The sequence below is a fragment of the Coccinella septempunctata genome, chromosome 2, assembly GCF_907165205.1.
Source record: "Coccinella septempunctata chromosome 2, icCocSept1.1, whole genome shotgun sequence".
Classification (NCBI taxonomy): Eukaryota; Metazoa; Arthropoda; class Insecta; order Coleoptera; family Coccinellidae; genus Coccinella; species Coccinella septempunctata.
This window is the reverse complement of record NC_058190.1, coordinates 11,912,795-11,934,163: the sequence shown is the minus strand read 5'-3', so window position 1 is coordinate 11,934,163 and position 21,369 is coordinate 11,912,795.

Genomic DNA, 21,369 nt, shown 5'->3' with positions numbered 1-21,369 from the left:
CATAATGATCAGAGAAACGATTAGAGGTACAGGAAGGGAGATATTTAAAAAAAAATGCCTTGTTATCATCTTCAAACTGTCAGATTAAGAAAACCTCCCCTGATTTGTGTCAGATTAATGGGTCCTTACGTATGCAATACCAAAATAAACCATCTGCATGAAAATCTGACACGCTCGAGTATGTACAAGTAACAATTTTTTTTTTGCATTTTCAAAGGACCGCTTGGGTCAGGTCCGAATTGTTCTTGAAAAGTAGCTTCCTTTGGGTTTGCTTTCACTATCACTATCTTTGTTGAAATAAGTACTTCCTCTGTAAGATATTTTATGGGCCTGAATTTCTGTTCATTAACATAAGTAAACATAAAGGCTTTCTTTTTATAATTCATGTTGTATCTTACTAGCATCATAATCACAGCTAAGCAGTTTCAACAGTGTTTCACTAATCTACTCAAACCTTTCTAAATTCATTCGGTAGCTCGATAAAGCCGAGATCAAATTTTCCTCGAGATCTCGACCTAGTGATCTCGTCATATCAGAGATAGCATTCCCTAATATGGAGATTGTCTCTGTTCTTTTAAAAAGTGACCTGAATATTTTATGCCCGAATAATATAAGATAATTCAGCATCAGCAAATTCATTTTCAGCCATCACAAAAATCTAACACCGACATCGTTATAGCGGCAACTTATAAGGGGAGCTGATCCGCCGCGTTTCACAAAAATGCGGCCTGTCCACCATTTCAAGTCTTTTTGTACTATAAACTAGTTTTCTGAACATTTTTAAGCAACATAAAACACTTGTAGAGCATTTTGTAATTTTTGTACCCACATCAAAGCGCGCCACCGCCAGATGTTCCGCTACCTGATCTTGAGAGTGGGTGCTGACTTATGTACTCCCTCAGTACTAAATCATATTTAATTATGGGCCATCACAAAACTCGCCGATTTTCGTCGCCAGCTCTCGGACTCAAAGGACAATGCTATCACCGTCTCTGAAGAAAGCGGACAATATGAATATGGAAGTCCACCTAACTCCGATTACAGTTTGGCAAAGCGTATTTTCCCTTTCAACTTTGGAAAAAATAGTTATTCATGTACCAGGGACAAAAAACTTTCTTAACAGTTGAGCCAGAAAATTGATAGCCATCTACATCAGGTAACTGTCACAGATTGACTTGAAAATTTTATTAGTCTATGGTGAATACTCTTCAATTCACATTCGTTTATTCATCTAATACTTACTTGAAACTTACAGGATTCATCCGGCAAATATCGAGAAAACTGTCACTGCCTGAGACACTGCACTATAAAAAAAATAGGAAGCGCCCAGTAATGAATGCATAAAAGCCGAGAGAGAAGGGTTTCTTAGGAGGATCATCTATCCTCTGCTCCAATAACTTGAACAGTACCGTACTACTGTCACGAATAAAACAATTATCAGAGATTGTAGAGTAGAAAGATATGAAACGAAGCGGCTAAAGTGATTTGAGCGCCATCTGTGTTTCAAATGTGTTTTCAAGCTAAGACTGGTTAAAAAATCTATTTTAGGGACATTTACAGACACATATGAAATTTCTGCGATTTCAGATGCTCATTTTGGTCAAAAAGGTTTTGAATGTTTTGATTCTCGTACCGCCTTTTGTTTATCAAGCTCGTTCTAGTTGCTGATTATGGGAATTTTTGTCTAATTTCTTGGTGAAAACCTCAAATGTCGAAAATTATTGTATGGTAAAGAACTGTGGATCATTGATTTTTATTCTCAGTGCTACGAAGTGGATAAACTTTTCAGGTCGTTGTAATGAAGTCCAGTTTTCTGAGGAAAATTGGAATTCATTTTAGTGCATTTCTTTCGTTTTAAATTTCCGTCTTTGAAAATATTTTAATTCTCGAATATTCCGTACGTTCATTCCGATAGGCAGAGTAAATGTAAAAAACCGCTTATCTGTATTTCACGTTGTTTTTCTTACATGCCGCTGAAGATTTCGACGTTTTTCATCTGTTGATATGCGATAAACCGGAGCTGACGACGTTTTTCATTCTTGTCGCATTCTGGAATTTTCAGATTTTTACCGTGAGAGGGGATATGCCTATAAAAGCAAATTTTCCCCCGCGACGGTCACTTTGACTTCAGTTCTTCGAGTTGCACTTTTGACTTTTACTTCAGTTCTTTCACTTCGCTTCAGTATTTCGATTTTTCGCTTTCTAACGTGGTGACTTCTGTTATAAATTCAGTTAATTTTCCGTATTTCTTTCGCCGTTGAAGAATAATTATTTTGTGTTCGCATCAGTGCTACTTAGAGTTAATTTTTCAGTTTTTCTTTTAAATCCTTTGAGTTTCCGAGTGCTTGGAACAAAGGAGGTAGGTCCCCGTCTGTACCGTTCAGTTTCTTTGTTAGACCTACGCCGTTACTTCTTTAACTTTGACACTGCTGTACTGTATCGTTTTCTGTTGTATTTTATCGTTCTTTACCCTGTTTCGCGAGTCTGACTTTTCCCTTCGCTATCAGTCATGGTGCGTAAGCCCTTGGGGTACTGAAGGGAAGGTCCCGTCAACCCCCCTGTCCGCGTTCCGCGTCATAAGTGTTAAATCCGAAATCTCTTCTTGTCTGTCAGTCATGGCGCGTTATAGCCCTTGGGGCAGAGAATAAGAGATACCGCTCGTAGTCAGTGAAATCCCGTAGTTGCGCTAAAAATAGACCTTTCCTTTGCTGTCAGTCATGGTGCGTTATAGCCCTTGGGGCAGCGAATAAAAGTCTCGAACAGATCCGCCCTTATTGTGTTTCATTTCCGGAGCAATACAACTACATACCGATACCGTATAGCAAGTCCTTAGCATTCGTTCCGTCAGTTCTGGTTGGCGCATTTTTTTATTGAACCGTTAATTTTTCGCTACACCCGGTATAAATTTCATAAGTGCTCGTGACCGGATAAGATTTCCCGAATGTATGTTCGCTTATAGAATCACTCATAGTTCATACCTACACATATCTCACTTGTACATCTAATTAGTTTCCGAAGGTGTGAATAAACTTTTACACAATTTGATTTTGACTTCTTCGTTATCGCTACCGCCCTAGATAACAGTGAGCGCTGTCTCCGGCTAGCAGCTACTCTGGTAGGTTTGCTATTCTCCCTTAGTGAAAAGAATAGCTGGCGCTCGAGATTAGGTTTCTCCGAGTAAACCACGTTACATCGTAAAAGCCTGCAAACACTACTGACTACACCATGTGCAATGAACATTTTACTTCAATTCAATTGAGAATTGTTCCTCCACGTAAATTGTTGTATGCAGGAAGCATCAATAGCATGAAGGGCCCATTTACTGGGAATTATGACTTTTATACGTCCATTCCAAGATTCTCAATCGCCTACAATATATTCAGAAATGCAAAAGTTTTATGGATTTCGATTTGGAAATCGGGTGACTGACAAATTTTTGTTTTTTAAGTCAAAGTTTTATGAAACCTTCTGTGAGTGTTTTGTTCATTCATTAATCAATTTGTATATTGTGTCATAAAGAGACCAAACCATGAAGAAATCATAAAAAAGTATGAAGAAATTATACTAAGGTTTTTTCAATTGTGGTTCTAAAAATTTTGTAAATGATATGTAAATAACGGAAATGTGTATCCTCTGACGGTAAATTGAATATTGGTTCAAATTAATTTCTGATATAAATTGTACAGATTCAACTAAGTAAATTCATCAATTCAAAACGTTTCCACAGAAAAAAAAACCTCTGACGTACTTATTGCAGATAACCATATACTGTTGTGTCCTAGTCAAAGCTCTATTCCTTGTCCATAATTTCAAATTCTCCCAAATTCTTTATAGATTGCAAAAAATAATTTATCACATCCAACAGCGTGTTTCATTGATACCAATTGATTCCAAACAATGTTCAGATGAAAACTAACATCCTGGTCACAAAACAAAACCATCCTTTTGTTTTGTCGCTCAGGATGTTTGTTTTCTGGTCCCAACAAGGTCAATATTGAAAGAAATAGAATTCGAATTTCGCGCCCTTCAATTATAAAAGAGAAAACTGTTATTAAACACTGCGTTTTCAGCGCCATCTCATTGTCAAATGTGTTTTCACTGGCCATAATGTAGTCGGTTTTTAGTACTAGCGATATGAGGGCGTTTCCTATCTTTCTACTCTATAATCTTTGATAATTATCATTATGTTCATAAAAATGGTGAAAACGTGCTGTGTTAAATCGTGCAAGTGTGAATCGAGTCCTGAAGGGAGTGTTACTTTCCGTAGGTGACATTATAAGGTTCATATTTATAGAGTAACTTCTGGTAAATTTCAGTTTCCCACGGAAAAAATCAGAGCTGTAGGAAGAGTGGATGGTGGCAATTCCTGTACATATTTGTAGCTAACAATTCTCCAGTGAATCATTCAACAATTTAACATCGGAACGTAGACCACGGTGCTGTACCAAATATTTTTTACTGATGTTGTTGATACTTACAAATACCTGAGTTCTTATTGGTTCCATAAATCACTCTCTTGATCTTTCCTGATGCTTTTATCCTAGGCATGGCGAAGTATAATGATGACATAAAATCCGATGGGAATATGGAAATGAACATTCACAGTATCTTTTGAACAAGAAAATCAAAATCATTCTTTTTCTCAGAATTGACAATTAGTGGAATGAAAGCAATCGTGAAATATTTTCTATGCTGAGTTTGAAGTATAAACAAAACTAAATTATTTTAGGAACATTCAAATCAGTAGATTCATGTGATTTTTGCAGAGATTTTCACCATAATAGTTTTAATTTCACTGTTAGGACTTTGATAAGCTTATATAGAAAAATATCATACATTGAAAATTGAGATACCTATAATTGTCGATTTTCATTTTCAGATTACAATTCCCTCAATCGATGAGAAAAGGGTCCAGTTTTGTGATGCAGCTATTCAGTTTTCGCCACAGCACTCAGAAACGTCTAACAGAGAAAAGGAACTAATACGGCTCCCCTTGTTTTTTTGTTCATAAAATATTATATTTTATTAACTTTGAGGCATTATTTTCTATTCGTTATCTTGTGCGATAATTTGATATGCTGGTGTGATGAGCTCTCGTTATTTTGGCATGTTCTTTTGTTGATATGGTGAAATTGGATGTCAATAATTGCGAGGCATAATAATTTTATTTTGATAGTCTGGTTCCTTCCATTCAGCGTTGAATTTCAATTTTTTTTATGTTAACATGGTTCTAATGACCTTTGGTATATATACCGATTTGATGGTGTTAATCTAAAAGAGTCCTGAGAAGGGGATGCACATAAAAAATTTGAAGAAATCAGTCACTTTTCGTAAGTTTTTTTTGTGTATTGATATTTTTCTGAGAGAATATTTGTGAAGGAAACAATGTTGTTATTGTGAAGAGTGATAAAAAGGAATAAAGATTATTCTGTTACTCAATTTGGAGTTGACATTACAATAAAAAGGTAATAAAATCGGAATAGAAGTTCAGGGGTACGACTCTCTCTCCCTACGGCCCTGGCAGACAAAATGACCTGACACTGTATTGACTATCTCTCTCGGCTTGCTCGTATCTAAGATGTCTAAAACTCTGGTGTATTCACTGATTCGATTTTGTTTTTAATTTCGTGGGGATATGGGATCAATTTCGTTTTTCCCACTGTAGGTAGCGCTGTTTAGACTTTGACAGAGCATTGTCAATTGATATTTGAAAATAATTCGAATACTTTCCTACGACTTACGAATATGTTATATTTATAAGCGATTATTGTTATGTGAAAATGTATAAGTTTCGAGAAAGGAGTGCAGAACATTCATTTATTCAACGTCGTTCAGTAAAGTTCAGTTTTCTGTATGGACAATCAAGAACTACAGCTAAGAATTCGGTATTGTTGGAATTTGAGGCAGAACCAAATCAGATGAACGAACATTCGGGACGGATAAACTTGAGTTTTATGGCAATTTCAGCAATATTTCAAAGAAACTGTATTGGAAATACGTAATTTGCATTGTGAGCATGTATTGAGAATCAGAAATCCATAAATCTATTCGAGTCTGTTCTTCAAATATTTTTCCTGAGTGGATGTAGTGAAAATTCCCTTTCAGTCAACTGAATATATTTGATATTTGACCAATAAACAGTGTTTTATCAAAATCATATTGAATTATACCCCCCTTACGAATTCAATTTGTCAAAGGGAAATTATCTTGAGGAAGAATAGTAAATACTCCTTCGAATCCTTATTCGATAGTGTTGAAATATTGAGAGATTTGTTTTTACAACGAAAATTAAACTGTAAATCACAAATATTGCTAAACAGCTGACAATATGGGCCAGTTCATATTATTTTGAACTCGTTGATCGATATTCGATATCAACGCAAAATAAAATAAAACGAAAGAGTATCATTGGACTTTCTTTGGTTGAACAAGGATAGAACGAAGCAAATGACATGGTGGCGCCGCCACGAAACTGATCCCATATCCCCAATTTTCTGAAATGTTGATGCGTGCAAAAAGTGACAAGTGCACACACCAGTATTTTAGACATCTTACTCGTATCTATTGCTGTGCGCTTTCCATTTTGAGCATAGTTCAGTGGCTTGAGATGGCAGTCAGTGAAATGAAATGTAGAGTGGAAATGATGGGACAACCGGAAAAAATAGGACCCGATGAAAACATATGGGGGGAATTCAGTCTACCCTTAAGAACTAGCGAAACATGATCGAAATTCGAGATTTTCCTCGAGGTAGAAGATAACATGTAAAAATCTGTAAGTTCTACATTTTGCATTTGTGCATTAAATGTGTTTTCAAAAAAAATCTGTCATATTATTCTATAGACACGAATCAAAGAACGCCTACAAGCGCCAGATACCTCGGATTTCCAGCTTACCTGGAAAGAACACATATTAAAAAAAGGAAGCAAATGGAATCGGAAACCAAAGAACTACATTGGCTGGTAGAAAGAAAGTCGAAATTATCTATGGAAAACAAAATTTTCCTTCACAAAACAATTACCACACCGATATGGACATATGGTATAGAAATTTGGGGTTATGCAAGCAAATCCAATTTTGCTCTATTACAAAGATGCCAGTCCAAAATATTGAGGATAATAGCCAACGCACCATGGTATGTCACTAACCAAACTTTACACGATGACCTCTCAGTCCCATACATTGTGAATGTTATAAAACGGAGAATCCAACAACAAACAACACCATACAAAACTTGAAGGGAATCAAAATGATTCGCTACAGCCGCTGCTGGAGAACCACGAACCAAGAAGACTACGAAGGCGATGGCCAGCTGATCTAAAATAATTATTTTATGAGAACTCCCCAGTGGAGGAAGCCTCTTCAAGCTATATAATATGTATATTCCACTCTACTTATAAACGTCTAATTAGCCTATAGAATTGTAAATTTCTGATTGCTAATAAATAAAGTGTGAAAAAATAAATAAATATATTAGGGAAGTCTAATCCAAAAAATTTCATGGATCAGTTCCGACCTGATCCGGTCCAGGGAAATAACAAGTCCAGTTTCTAGTCCGGACATATTCGATAACACCGACAACACTCGGTATCACGATAGCATAATTTTCTTTTTAGTATCGTGACTCGGTGTTGTTGAGGTCTTCTTCCACACCTTTTTGTGGATACTTGGATTACTGGCAGAGTTGCCATTTGTACGATAATTATCGTTTTGTACGATAATTTTTTACTCAGTACTATATACGATAATAGCTATTTATGTAACAAGTACATAAATTAGGTCTTTATGGACGAGTCCAAAAGTTTAATAACTTGGGCAAGTTCATAAAGCCTTATTATGTACGAGTTGCATACAAAGCTTTATGTTGGACTGCAATGCAGAAATTTAATTTTCTGGAATGGCTTTTTACTGAAAAACATTAGTGTGCTTTTGATTTTCTTACCTTAGTAACCAGCGACCTTAGCAACTTTAGTGAACACAGTTGTTTACTTCCTTGATTTTGTGACAAGTGCTGGAAAGGAAAGCATAGAAAATTCAGCCGTAAGCGCCAAAGAATCTCTCTCACCCACTAAATCTAAAAGTGCTTATGAAAATATGTATGCGACCTATAACAAGTGGTGTAAAACAAAGAAAATTGTGAAATCGACAGAAGATAGTATTCTGGCTTACTTTAATAGTGAATTGAAAGCTCACAAAAGTTCTTCGCTATGGACTACATAGATGAATCGAAAAGTACTAAAATAAGTGTTGCCATCATAATATTGGGCCAGGAAGTAGTTGATTCAAGCATCAAGAGTATTGCAGATCGAAAACTGTGCTTCCACTTCGAGCTCGACTTCCTCAGCCATGCATTTTTCTAATGACAAAGAATGTGTTTTTAATATTCACTACCACACTAATGTTTAGAATAGTAGTAGCGACAGATCGGTGACTGTCATGATCCGAACATTTCCGCGCTTTTTCCCTTGCTTAATTATCGTAATATACGATATCTGCAATATGGGAATAAAGCATATGGATGCATACTACTATCTTCGCTCTGAGAGTTAGGAAATTGAATTGGGTTGGTTCCCGTTTCTCTGTCAGATGTCGGTACGATGTATTTATACACCATACCCACTACTGATATGGAATAAAAGGAGCCGGCAATTCATAGCATTTCGCTGACGAATGAGTTTTGTTGCTCTGACGAGGTCAAATAAGACCGAAACCATGGTCAGCATCTACTCTTTGTCGGCGAAATGTAATTTCTGGTAATACTTCGAGCGATGGTAGTTTGTTAGTTCGATTTAGATCGTAACATTCGTTGATTTCATTATCTGCGGATGTTATGCATCTGAATTAATTTGATTATTGTTTAGAATAGTAATTCATGATTTTGTTTTTAGGTCGAAGTTCAATTCTTCTTTCTTGAATAAAGTGTTGTTTGCATCTAGTATATTTACTAGTATATTTACTTGACAAAATGATAGTGACAGTTGAGTCCAATGAAGTGGTGTCCAATAAAGTAGTCAATTATGGACTTTAAACGAATTCACGAAGTGTTTATGATGCAGTCGAATATAAAAGCATTTTTTACGATGATTGCAGAGTACCTCCCATCATAAAATTCAATTAAGCTAAAATGTCCGTAGATACTAAAATTCTAATGAATCTGTTTTCAGATGATATTCAATAAGATTGCTGCACAGATTGCTGCAGAATGCAGAGGATTTCCTGCGAATTCAGTAATAACCTATATAGGTACTGGACCGGTTCTTAATTACCCTCGTGCTTGTAGGAACCCTTTTTCACAAATGTTTCATGCTGTAACACAGATGCCATAAAACTAAAATCTACAACTTTGTCGGCATTCTCTATAATAGTTACGGTTCTTTTTATGGGGCTGCTTCTTTCAAAGAGGTTAATCTTTGCTACGAAACAAAAAGTTTCATTTGTAAGTAGAGACTCAACGATTAGTGTATGTGTTACTTCACAGTGAAGGTGCTTGAAGTTTTTTTTACTTTTTTTCATAACTTCGCTAGTTCTATAGTTCCAGTTGAGTTGAGTCGATACGTGAAATAGGTACCTACTTATACTATCAGGATATACCTTCGCGCGCGTGTTTCAATCTTTCTGCTGAGATGTCGAATAAGTGGAGCCCGATATGGCTTTATTTTTCTATCATAGATGATGAAAAAAAAATGTGTTCCTGCGACATTTGTGAACAACAACAAACATTTAGTGTATAATTTAAAAAAATATTTCAAGCGCAAACATCCCTCTGTAGATATTTTTCCCAGAAATTCAGGCGATGAAAATAATCCTTCTACCAGTGCTTCGAAACGTCCATTACCCAGTGATGAGGATAATGAGAAAAATAAGGATACTTCCGAAGAACCTAGTTCTGAAATAACTAAATTGAACTGTGCTGTGATTGTGAATAGTGATAATAATTTACCAAAAAAAAAAGTCAAAAATCGACAACAACTACACAAAAAAATTACAGGAAGTAGCAAAGCAAAAATTGATGCTAATTTAATGGATCTTTTCATTCTCGACTATCAACCTTTCAGTGTTGTGAAAGATGAAGGATTCTAAAAATTTGTGAACTCACTGAATCCTTCCTACGAATTACCGAATAGGCATACGATATCGAAAACACTGATACCATTAAAGTATGAAAAATGTTTGCAAGAAGCCAAACTTGAAATAAAAAATTGACGAACGCATGTTTAACTACAGATTGTTGGACATCATCAAATAATTAAAGTTTCATGGCGGTGACATGTCATTTTATTGATGATTTTAAAAAGAACTCTATTCTTTTAAGTTGCTACATTCTGGAAGAAAACCATACCGCTGTTAATTTAGCTACAAGACTGAGAGATGTTGTGCAAGAATGGGATCTGGAAAAAAAAGTTATTTTAACAGTGTCTAATAATGCGAGCAATATAAAGAAGGCTATCACTGACGAGTTAGGTTACCCTCAATCTTACTGTCGCTCTGAAAGTGGTTCAACCCATTATTAACAAAATGAAAGCAATCGTTGGCCACTTCAGACGTAATAGTCTGTCCAATTCAGAATTGATAAAATTTCGAAAACAAGCTGGTGTGGAAATTCGGAAGAAATTGATCCAGGATGTCTCAACAAGGTGGAATTCGACATATTACAGGATTGAACGATTTATAGAATTGGTATATTCTATACGATCAACAATTGGCCTATTGGATGAACGCTTACCACAATTGTCATCGGAAGAATAGTGCATTATTAAGAAACTTTCCGAAATTTTCGAGGAGGTCACGAAATCAGTGAGTGGGGAAAATTATATTTGTGCGTCCCTTGTAATCGTTCTAAACCGTGCTTCATTGAACGTATGTGAAAAATTAAAAAAAAAATTATTACCAAGTATTTAAAGCGGTATCAAATACTTTCGAGAATGGTTTACGACATAGACTGGGTTAACATAGAATATAGCAACACACTTGCCATATGTATGTTTCTAGACTCACGTTTCAAAACTTTTCTGTTCAGACATGCTGACGCCGTAGAAAATGTACGGAAACTTGTCACCAACCTCGTCGCGGAAATGGTGACAAAAAAATGTACAGCAAAATACTACAATTGATATCACAACCGAGGAAAACGAAAGAAGACCGAAAGAAAATATAAGTTTATGGGATTGGACGAAAAAGTAGCTGAAAGCAAATCCAAAAAATCGAATAGTTCAAGCAGAACAATAAGGGAGGTTCAAAGATATTTAGAAGACGATGCCTTGGATCGATTGAAGAATCCTCTAGAATGGTAAAGTCAAAATCAATACAATTACCCTTATCTCTCCGAACTCAAAATGCTGTGCACTAGCAACTTCAGTTCCGTGCGAAAGACTTTTTTCAAAGGCCGGAAACATCCTTAATGAACGTCGTACGCAACTAAGTGCGGACAAATTGAAGAAACCCTTTTTTTTAAATACGAATGCTCAAAGATTCAACAAAAAATTGAACTTTGACACTTCGATTTATTTACTTTTGTGTTTTCTTATATACTTGTATTATTTTATTCACATTTCATATTATTACTGTACAATGTATGTTTGTTTTCGTTAATTAAAAATTTAAGTTGTACCAAAGATTTATTAAACATTATGTTCTATTACAGTTTTATTATTACAAATACTCTATTATTATAGTATATTAAATGTTTGATGAAATATTTATATTCATATACATTTTTCGGAATCTAATCTGGAAACTGGTGACCTTACATCAAGGATATTAGTATAGGGATGGATTTTTTGGAATTGTTGAACGTAGGTACGAATGCATGATTTTCGCTACCAAACTTCTGTTGACAAAACCGAAATATGAGTTTTACACATAAGTGGCAAATTCTCTCATATTATTCGAGTGAAAAATCAATCTTGTCCCATGTAGGTGGTAAATGTATCAAGCAACCAGGTACCTATTTCTGAAATTGGCTAGTCTATTCCGCATTCCGCAACTCTAACCTCAGTTCGTCAGTTGTCTACTCCGCGATCCAATCCATAATTCGTCAATCCGAACTCTAACAAGTCGAACAACTAGTCCACTGGTCCACCTGTTTTCGAGTTCTCGACTCGACTCAAATCAAAGCAGAGCAGAGCGTACGCTCACACGCTGATGGAGATTTCAGTTTTAATTCAGATATTCCGTTTCATTTTAGAAATATTTTTCAGAATCCTGATTAATAAATTCAAATTCCGTAAAATTGAGATTTCCATAATCCGCCGTAATAATCCAAAACAAAGAAGAAGTGTCTTTCTGCATTCGTCTTTGTTTTTCCGCCCACAAAAACACCGTTGATTTGATGGATTCATCATAAAACAGCGTGAATTGCAGATGACGACAGTTTCTTTTACGGATAAAAAGATAACGGCCGCCGAAAATATTTCTTCTGGGGAGAATATTCGAGAATACCGAATTTTTCGATGCAATTTTGGTCACATAACCGCCCACATGTTGGAAAGTTGATAAATAGGGCCGCACCACCAGACAAACGTCATTCATTCATGATTCGACAGTCTTTCATTATTCCTTATTCTGTAGAAATTAAATTGTTCGTTATTCAGCTCTTGTTTTGATTCTTTGTTCAGCTCCTGACTTGATTCATTTTAATTTTCTGAATTCGAGAATCCTGCGATCCGTTTTTTCTGCTAGTGGTGTGACCGTACCGGAGCAAACCGTATGTCTTTTCTTGATACCGCATACTTAGTGATTCAAGGTTGCATTCTTCTATTTGTTCAATTGTGTTAATCCTTATTGTTAATCCCCCTGTCGCCTGGCTCCCTGGTGAACCAAGACCAATCGACGGAAGTCTCGAAGTCTTTCCGCTGGCAATGCTTGGCGTGTACACCCACGATTGTCACGGAGAGACCACGATAAACTACCCCGTTATACTGTGAGTTGTTGCATTGTGTTTCACCTGAATCAACCCCATCCCGTTTATTGAATAGTTTCAATTCTGATTGGCCTGTACACTGAAAATCACATAAAGTACTCGGGATCAAACCCATCGCTAAATTAACCGATTACAGGGACTTGGATCTTTCTGGGACAACCGGTTACTGTAAATTTTGTGTAAACCCTGTACATCTCTCATTGTCTCAGAAGGAATCAAAGTGACTGTTATTGATCACTTTCTTTCTTCAATACCCGATATTTTGGCTGAATATAATTAATTTTAATATTATTTAATTAATTAATTTCACCGTATTGATTTTGAATTTCTGACCACCGTGACAGATTAATTGTTGCATTTCTGTTTTGCTCATTTTGAACTAGGTCATCAGCTGTATATAATTCTTGACTTGGAAAACTTTGTAAATGTAACTTAAATTATTGTAATAAATTCGGTTTTAAAGTACTTGTTATCGCTACCACCTTAGATAACCCCGAACTTTGTAGTACTAGTAGGTACCTGGGTGGGTTTGTTATTTCTTCCTTATTGAAAGAATAGCTGGCGCTCGAGATTAAACCCTTGAAAACTAAACACGTTACAATATATTACTTTCATAAGGCCTCAAGACTAACCAATTTTCTCACAATGTACTCTTTCAGTTTTATCATATCTGTGGTTACATTTATGAAATGAATACATTTACTAATCTATTTGAGTTTTGTTCGGGATCGATCTGAATTGTTTTCTTGTACATGTCTTTTTTTAGGTCAAATGACCCTCCAAAGTGGGTGGTGATACCTCCTATGAATTTTGACGAAGGGCAATGGCTACATTGTTGTCAAATAAATTGGCCAGTGGATACAGATGGGTAGGCCTGAAGAAGAAACCGGTTTTTTCAAAAACATTGGTTACAGATCTTATAATGAGTACCTTAGTGTAGTAACATGGTAATGTCGTTTCATTTTTTTTTGCAAAAATGAACTTTTTTTGGTTTTTGTTTTGAATAATAATTTATTTTTTTCGTTTAGATTTTTAATGGAATACTCTTGCTAATTCATTTTCCGTTCTGGTTTCCAAATTTAATTAATTTTCAATTCCAATTCATGATTTAGACATCGGCATCGTTGAGAACTCTAAACATTCCGGACCGTTTTAATTCCGTTTTCAATTCTGAAGAACGATGTCGCAAACATCCTGAATTGGGAGATAACCGAGTTTTTATTCGTCTGTACAGATAAGTCGAAATTGAGACGTCTTAATTTCTTAATTTTTACGAGTTTAAAATCCGAAAAAAAAAACAGTGCATATTATATTTTTGCGGTCTGCCCCTAATTTTATATCTTTCCGGAATAGAATTAGACCGCCGTGCGGAAGTCATACTCAGGCAAAATAGTGACGAACCTTCGAGTGCTCACTATTAAGGTACGTCCAAGCGTAAGTTTTAACCGGGATTCCTTGTCATTTAGCTTGATTTCCGTAATCTCATTTTAACCGTCGTAGTGGCTCACAAAAAGAAGGAACCCCCCCTGGACCAAACAGCTAGAACAACCGCTGAAGATCCTCCAACTACCGAGTCCAGAGGTAAGACAGCACTCCGTACTTTTAACTGGGAATATCAGTTTCAACCCCCCTCATCCTTAGGGGAGGCCGGGGTTGGTTGTGACGGGGGCTGGTTGTGACAGAGGCTTTTACGCTCAATTAATAGATATGAGTCGTGATTATTCCAATAGAGCCAGCTCTAGCTGTTACGTATTGCGCCTGACTGTGGCTTTGATCGCTAACGTACCGCGTGTGTTTGGATGGTTTATGTATTTTCGAGGTGCCTTAGGAAATAAAAGTGACGTCAAATATTGTTGTGTGAAGTGACTAATGTAACAGCTGAAACTAGTATTGTGGCGTTAAAATACTAATTCAGGTTCTTTCCCACATATATAAAATTATTTCGCCATTCATTGAAATGTAGTTAGAAATAAGAGAACAAAGCAGAAATGTGCTTTGGGGTTGGTTGTGACATTCCAGAAACACAGCCCAATATTAAAACCAACCACATTGAGGCCCCACGCACCCCCAAAAATTCACCATCTAAGACATATTCCCTTGCCTTTGCAGACTTAGAACTTGAAAATTCGTCAGGACCTTCTGGGATCACAACATAGTTTTCTCCAGAAGATTTGAGACCAACACCAAAGGCTGGAAAACGTCTAGCTAAAAGAAAAGGGCGAAAACCTGGTAGATAAGCCATATGGACAGATACTCCAAATAAAAAGGAATTAGAAGAAAGACAAAAAATGAAAGATTTGAAAGAACAAAAGAAAAAAACAACGGGAACCGCTGTCAAGAAAAATATATGCAAGGGTAGAGGTAAAGCTAAAGCTAATAGCAGTTTGGAATCTTCCAAATGTCCAAATTTCCTCGTCATCTGACGAGGAAACTTTCTGTTTAATTTGTCACGAACCTTTTTCCATCTCGCGACCTAAAGAAAAATGGCTGCAGTGCACCAGTTGCTCTAGATGGGCTCATGAAGAATGCACGGATCCATATTTTGTATGCATTCACTGCAATTCCGACGACGATATGTAGAGGCGTCACAACCTGCCCCGACATGGGGCTGGTTGTGACATTTTTAGAGGTTTTTTTTTTAATTCTCAGTAGCCATGTTTGTATTGCTTTCAATTAGTTCGTTTCTATTTTTTTTACAGATATATGTTTGATTCAAATAAATATGCGTTTGGGAGCCTTGAGTTTTATTATCGAGATGTACAAATAATTATACTTTAAAATTGTCACAACCAACCCCGGTCTCCTCTACCCCATTCTGGGAATACGAGCCAAAGTGGTAACCCTTTGCTTTTACCCTTTTTCTTCATCCTTTTTCGGTTTCTCTCCGCTGGAAGTACGATTTCTGTCGGCGTGCATGGGAGCAGAAAATAGAGCGGAGAACCATTTCCTTATCCCGTACATGGTTTACGCCATACCTACGATCCTGTAGCTTTGAGACTGAGCCCCGTTTTCATTTGTCCGTTAAGTGTATGTCTTGGTTCTGTGTGTCTTGTGTCTTGTGTTCTGTGGTTCTGACTGGCGAAGGAATCCGTAAAACCTCCTGATACGCTTGAGATCGGATACTCATTTTCTTTCCGTCACATTCACTCCGCGAATTCACGTTGCTCGTAGTTTTTCCATGGGAATTGGTTGCTACCAATATACTGAACACGAACTATAGGGTGAAGAATTTGTGCATCAAAAACTACCCCTCCTCTAACCCTCTGAAGTTGAACTAACTTGATACAGTAAAAAGTGTATAAAAAACCCGCTGCTCGGGTTCTTTTTATGGAAATCGGTTGTAATCAACATACTGTACATGATCTATAGGGTAAAAAAATTTGTATATCAAAAACTACCCCCTCTCCAACCCTCTGAAGTCGAACTAAGGTGATACAGTGAAATGTGTAAAAAATACCCGCTGCTCGGGGTTTTTTGATGGAAATGGGTTGTTACCATTATACTGAACACGACCTATGATGTGAAATAATTTGTGCATCAAACACTATCCCTCCTCCAACCCTCTGAAGTCGACCTAACTAGATATAGTAAAAAGTGTAAAAAAAAACGTTGCTGGAGATTTTTTGACGGAAATGGGTTGTAGTCAACATACTGAACACGACCTATAGGGTGGAATTATTTGTGCATCAAAAACTACCCCCCCTCTAACCCTCTGAGTTTGAACTAACTTGATACAGTAAAAAGTGTAAAAAAAACGTTGCTCGTGATTTTTTGACGGAAATGGGTCGTACTCGACATATTAAACACGACCTATAGGGTGCGATTATTTGTACCCCAAAAACTACCCCTCCTCCAACCCTCTGAAGTCGAACTAAGTTGATACAGTAAAAAGTGTAAAAAATACCGAAATTGCAATATCTTGATACACTGTGCAAAAAACCCGTTGCTCGAGATTTTTTCATGGCAATGGGTTGTAATAAACATACTGAATACGACCTATAGGGTGAAATAATTTGTGCATCAAAAACTACCCTTCCCCCAACCCTCTGCAATTGAACTAACTTGATACAGTAAAAAGTGTAAAAAATACCCGTTGCTCGATGTTTTTTGATGGAAATAGGTTATTACCATTATACTGAACACGACCTATAGGGTGAAATAATTTGTGCATCAAAAACTACCCCTCCTGCAACCCTCTGAAGTCGAACTAACTTGATGCAGTAAAAAGTGTAAAAAAAACCGTTGCTCGAGATTTTTTGCGGAAATGGGTTGTAATCAACATACTGAACACGACCTATAGGGTGGAATAATGTGTGCAGCAAAAACTAGTTCAACTTCAGAGGGTTAGGGCAGGGGTAGTTTTTGATGCACAAATTATTCCACCCCTATACATGTTCAGTATAATGGTAATAACCTATTTCCATCAAAAAACACCGAGCAACGGGTCCTTTTTACACTTTTTACTGTATCAAGTTAGTTCAACTTCAGAGGGTTTGAGGAAGGGTAGTTTTTGATGCACAAATTATTTCACCCTATAGGTCGTGTTCAGTATGTTTATTACAACCCATTTACATGAAAAAATCTTGAGCAACGGGTTTTTTTCACAGTGTATCAAGATATTTCAATTTCGGGGGTTGGTGGGGGTAGTTTTCGATGCACAAATTATTTCACCCTATAGACTGTGTTTATAATGTTCGGAATAACCCTTTTGTATCAAAAACTCCGAACAACTGGTAGTGTTACATTCCATATAGTGAAAGCGAAATTGAAAAAACCATTGCTGCCTTTACACCCGTACCTTGTCTTCGACTTGAAGCTACCAGGGTAGGTTTGCTATTTTCCCTCCAGAGAATAGCTGGCGCTCGAGAATTACCCAAGAAAAAGGCGATATAACATACATATTATGTTGTGGCTTACACACCTAGGAAACACAACACTCACTTTTCCTGTGGTCAGAGACTGTGGAACTCTGGCATTTTTGTCAGCGTGTCTCAGAGTTTGAGTCCCTCCAAATACAAGCGGACGAACAAAGGCCAGTAGTCCATTGTGGATTCAAGTCATCCCGGTAATCCTATCAGTTATTTCTCAGTAGTTCTCGAATTTAAACGTCATGAAGAAGAAATATCTTTTAGCAGTGGGGGCCGCGGTTACTGTTTTGAATAAATATAAAAGAAAGCGACTATCAATATGGGTAAAAGAATGGCTCTTGAAAAGAAATAAACATTCTCATATTAATTTATTGAAGGAACTGAAATTGGAGCTAGAAGATTATTTCAATTACTTGAGAATGAATGAAGAATCTTATTTACAGTTATTGAATTTAGTAATACCACATATTACTAAGCAGGATACTCATTTAAGAGGAGCAATTTCTCCACATGAGAGGCTTACAATAACTTTGCGTTACCTAGCCACAGGAAGATCTTATGAAGATTTGAAATTTTCGACATTAATTTCTCCAGAGTTCTTAGGACAAATTATTCCTGAAACTTGTGCTGCAATATACAAAGTTTTAAAACAGGATTTTTTGAAGCTATGTACATATTCATCGGTAGTTATTATAGCACGAATTCCAGGTGATTGTATTGTAACTAATTATAATTTTACTTTTTTTTTCAGTTTCAGGACTCTGAATTAGAATGGAGAGTAATTGCTAAAGAATTCGAGGAAAAATGGAATTTTCCAAATTGCTTGGGTAGTATAGATGGTAAACACGTTCAAATAATTCCGCCCTCCAATAGTTGCTCTTATTATTACAATTTATTACAAGGGAAGTCATAGTCTCGTGTTAATGGCAATTACAAATGCCAATTACGAATTTATTATGGTAGACTTCGGAACGAATGGCAGAGTATCCGATGGTGGAGTGATTGAGAATACTGAATTTTATAGAAGACTCATTAATAATAGCTTGAAAATACCCCAACCAGCCCTTAATAGTGACAAATTTCTTCCCTTCGTTTTTATTGGAGATGAAGCATTTACCTTGAGGTATGACTTCTTGAAGCCATACGGTCAGAAAGAATTGGATAAAGAAAAACGTTTATTCAATTATTATTGATTGTCTCGGGCACGTCGTGTAGTGGAAAATACTTTCGGAATATTAGCTACATGATTTAAAATTTTTCTTCATCCTATGAATTTGAAATTAGAAAATATAGAAAAAGTGGTAATGGCAACTTGTGTTCTTCATAACTTCTTGAGAAAGAAGACTGACGAAACTCACATATCTAGCAACTTTGAATCAGATCATCTGGAAGAAGTTGCTATTGGAGAAAAATTCACAGATTTACAGAAAGGACATAACAGGCATGCATCAGAATCTGCAAAAAAAGTACGTGATTTATATAAAAACTATTTTTGTGATGAAGGTGCCGTATCATGACAAGATAGCAGCATTTAGGTGCTGCTTTGAGGGTTTTTATTTTTTTTATGAATGATACATAAGCAAATCGGTCATTATAAATAAATGAATAAATTTACAAATTGAGTTTTTTTTTATTTGAAAACAAATAAAATATAGAAAACAATAAGAAAGCAAAACAATGTTTCTACAATAATATAGCTTTTACAAATGCAAAATTATGGGTAGAATGAAATATAAATCCTAGCAATAAAAATAAAATACTCACATCGCATCAACACATTCAATAAAATCAAAATAGATGCACTGAAAAATTTTAATGATAGTGAAAAAAAAATCACAGTATTTCAGACTATTTGATAAAAAAAATAAATACTTATCATTCGATATATTTATATTTATCTACACATTCCCATTCACTTCACAATATGATGTGTAGTTTCTGTATTAAATGATCGCAAATGAGTTTGCGATCAATTTCAGATGATTTATTGATATTGAGCCACTGAACAGGTGAAAATGCTCTTACCTAACCCAACTGGCCTAAGTGGAACTCAGATGAATCTCCACTGGTGTGGTAGCAGAAAGGTGGGAAGGGAAACACGGAACCAACCCTCCTTCTGCACTTAGCTCCGTGGCACGATAAAGAACAAATCACTCAGTAGTTTTTCTGTTACAATTGCCGTTTCAGGCGACAAAGATCTCAGTTTATTGCAAAATTTTTGGCACTGGTTTCGAATTTGTCTTCTTCGGCAGAACTAAGCTGTCACACCTTTTTCAAAACTTCATCTGCCAAACTCGTATATTTTTTTCTTTAAATTGCGTCACGTTTTTTTTCATCATTCACTGATGACAGACATAGTGAGGGTGAGGTGATACATGATTATTTTTCGTTGACTATTATATTTGTGAATTCCGAAGATGTGGGAGACATCACGCTGTTCAAATCGTCTACCTGCGATTCAGACTGGAACAAAAAAAAATATTTTCCACATTTATCACCTATTATTATGAATTCACACAGTTATTAAGTACATAAGGTGTAGAGAAGCTTTTCTTTTTTTGTTTCGATCCCTATATTCTGCAGATTTTATACGCCATAAGTAAGGTAATTGCCGGTACAAATTAAAGAAATCGGCAAGAAATTGTTTGTTAGCTGTTTTTTGATCCATCGTTGTTGAAATAACTAAATAAAATGATACAAAAACAGTACGGTAATATGGTCTAGACGCGATATACTCTCCGCTAATGAAAAATAATCACCGATTGTGAACGAAATCCCCACACACTGTAGGTGTAGAACGACAACCGATGGACCGTCGTTCCAAAAATCAGGCTCGGATACGGAACGCCTGTGGGCGGCATTAGCGGCCACAGACTTCGTTCTTTTCCATCCGTTCGAATCATCGCGATTCGAAGCGTCGTTCCAAAAGCGCCAAAAACCAATGTCTGTGGAGAAAAGCCGTCGTTCCGAATCGTCGGTTAAAACAGAGTTAAAATATCTATCCGAGCCTGATTTTTGGAACGACGCTAAACTGCTAAAAGATGTTCCCCTTCATAATGTACAGATCCGAAAACGACTGAAAAATAACTGGGAGGATTTACCGAAGTGTGTGGGCAAAAGGAGACTGCGAGCAGAATCGTCGGTTCGAATCGCGGGGATACGAACGGATGGAAAAGAACGAAGTTAGTGGCCGGCTTTAGAATAATTTTTTATCTGTGTGATATCCCTACGACTTCTTCTGAGAAATTTCTTCACGTTGATAATATTGCCCTCGCATTCTGTCATTCTGATTTTAAATGCATAGAGAATAATCTATCTACCGATTCAGAAATTTTGAGGAATTACTTTTTCGAGTGGCGTTCGCGTCCTAACCCAAATAAAACCGAGGTATTCTGAATAATCATCAAAAATATAGAAAATTGAGTGTAGTTTTCGGTAATTCTTTTTTGGATCATAACTGTCCGAAATATATCGATTGAAATTTATTTTGGGAGGATTTTGCATCTCTTCACAAACCTTTTAGGGCTTTCACTCCCAATCTCTGAAACAAAATCAATTAAAAATGAAATCAACGATTTGCTCCT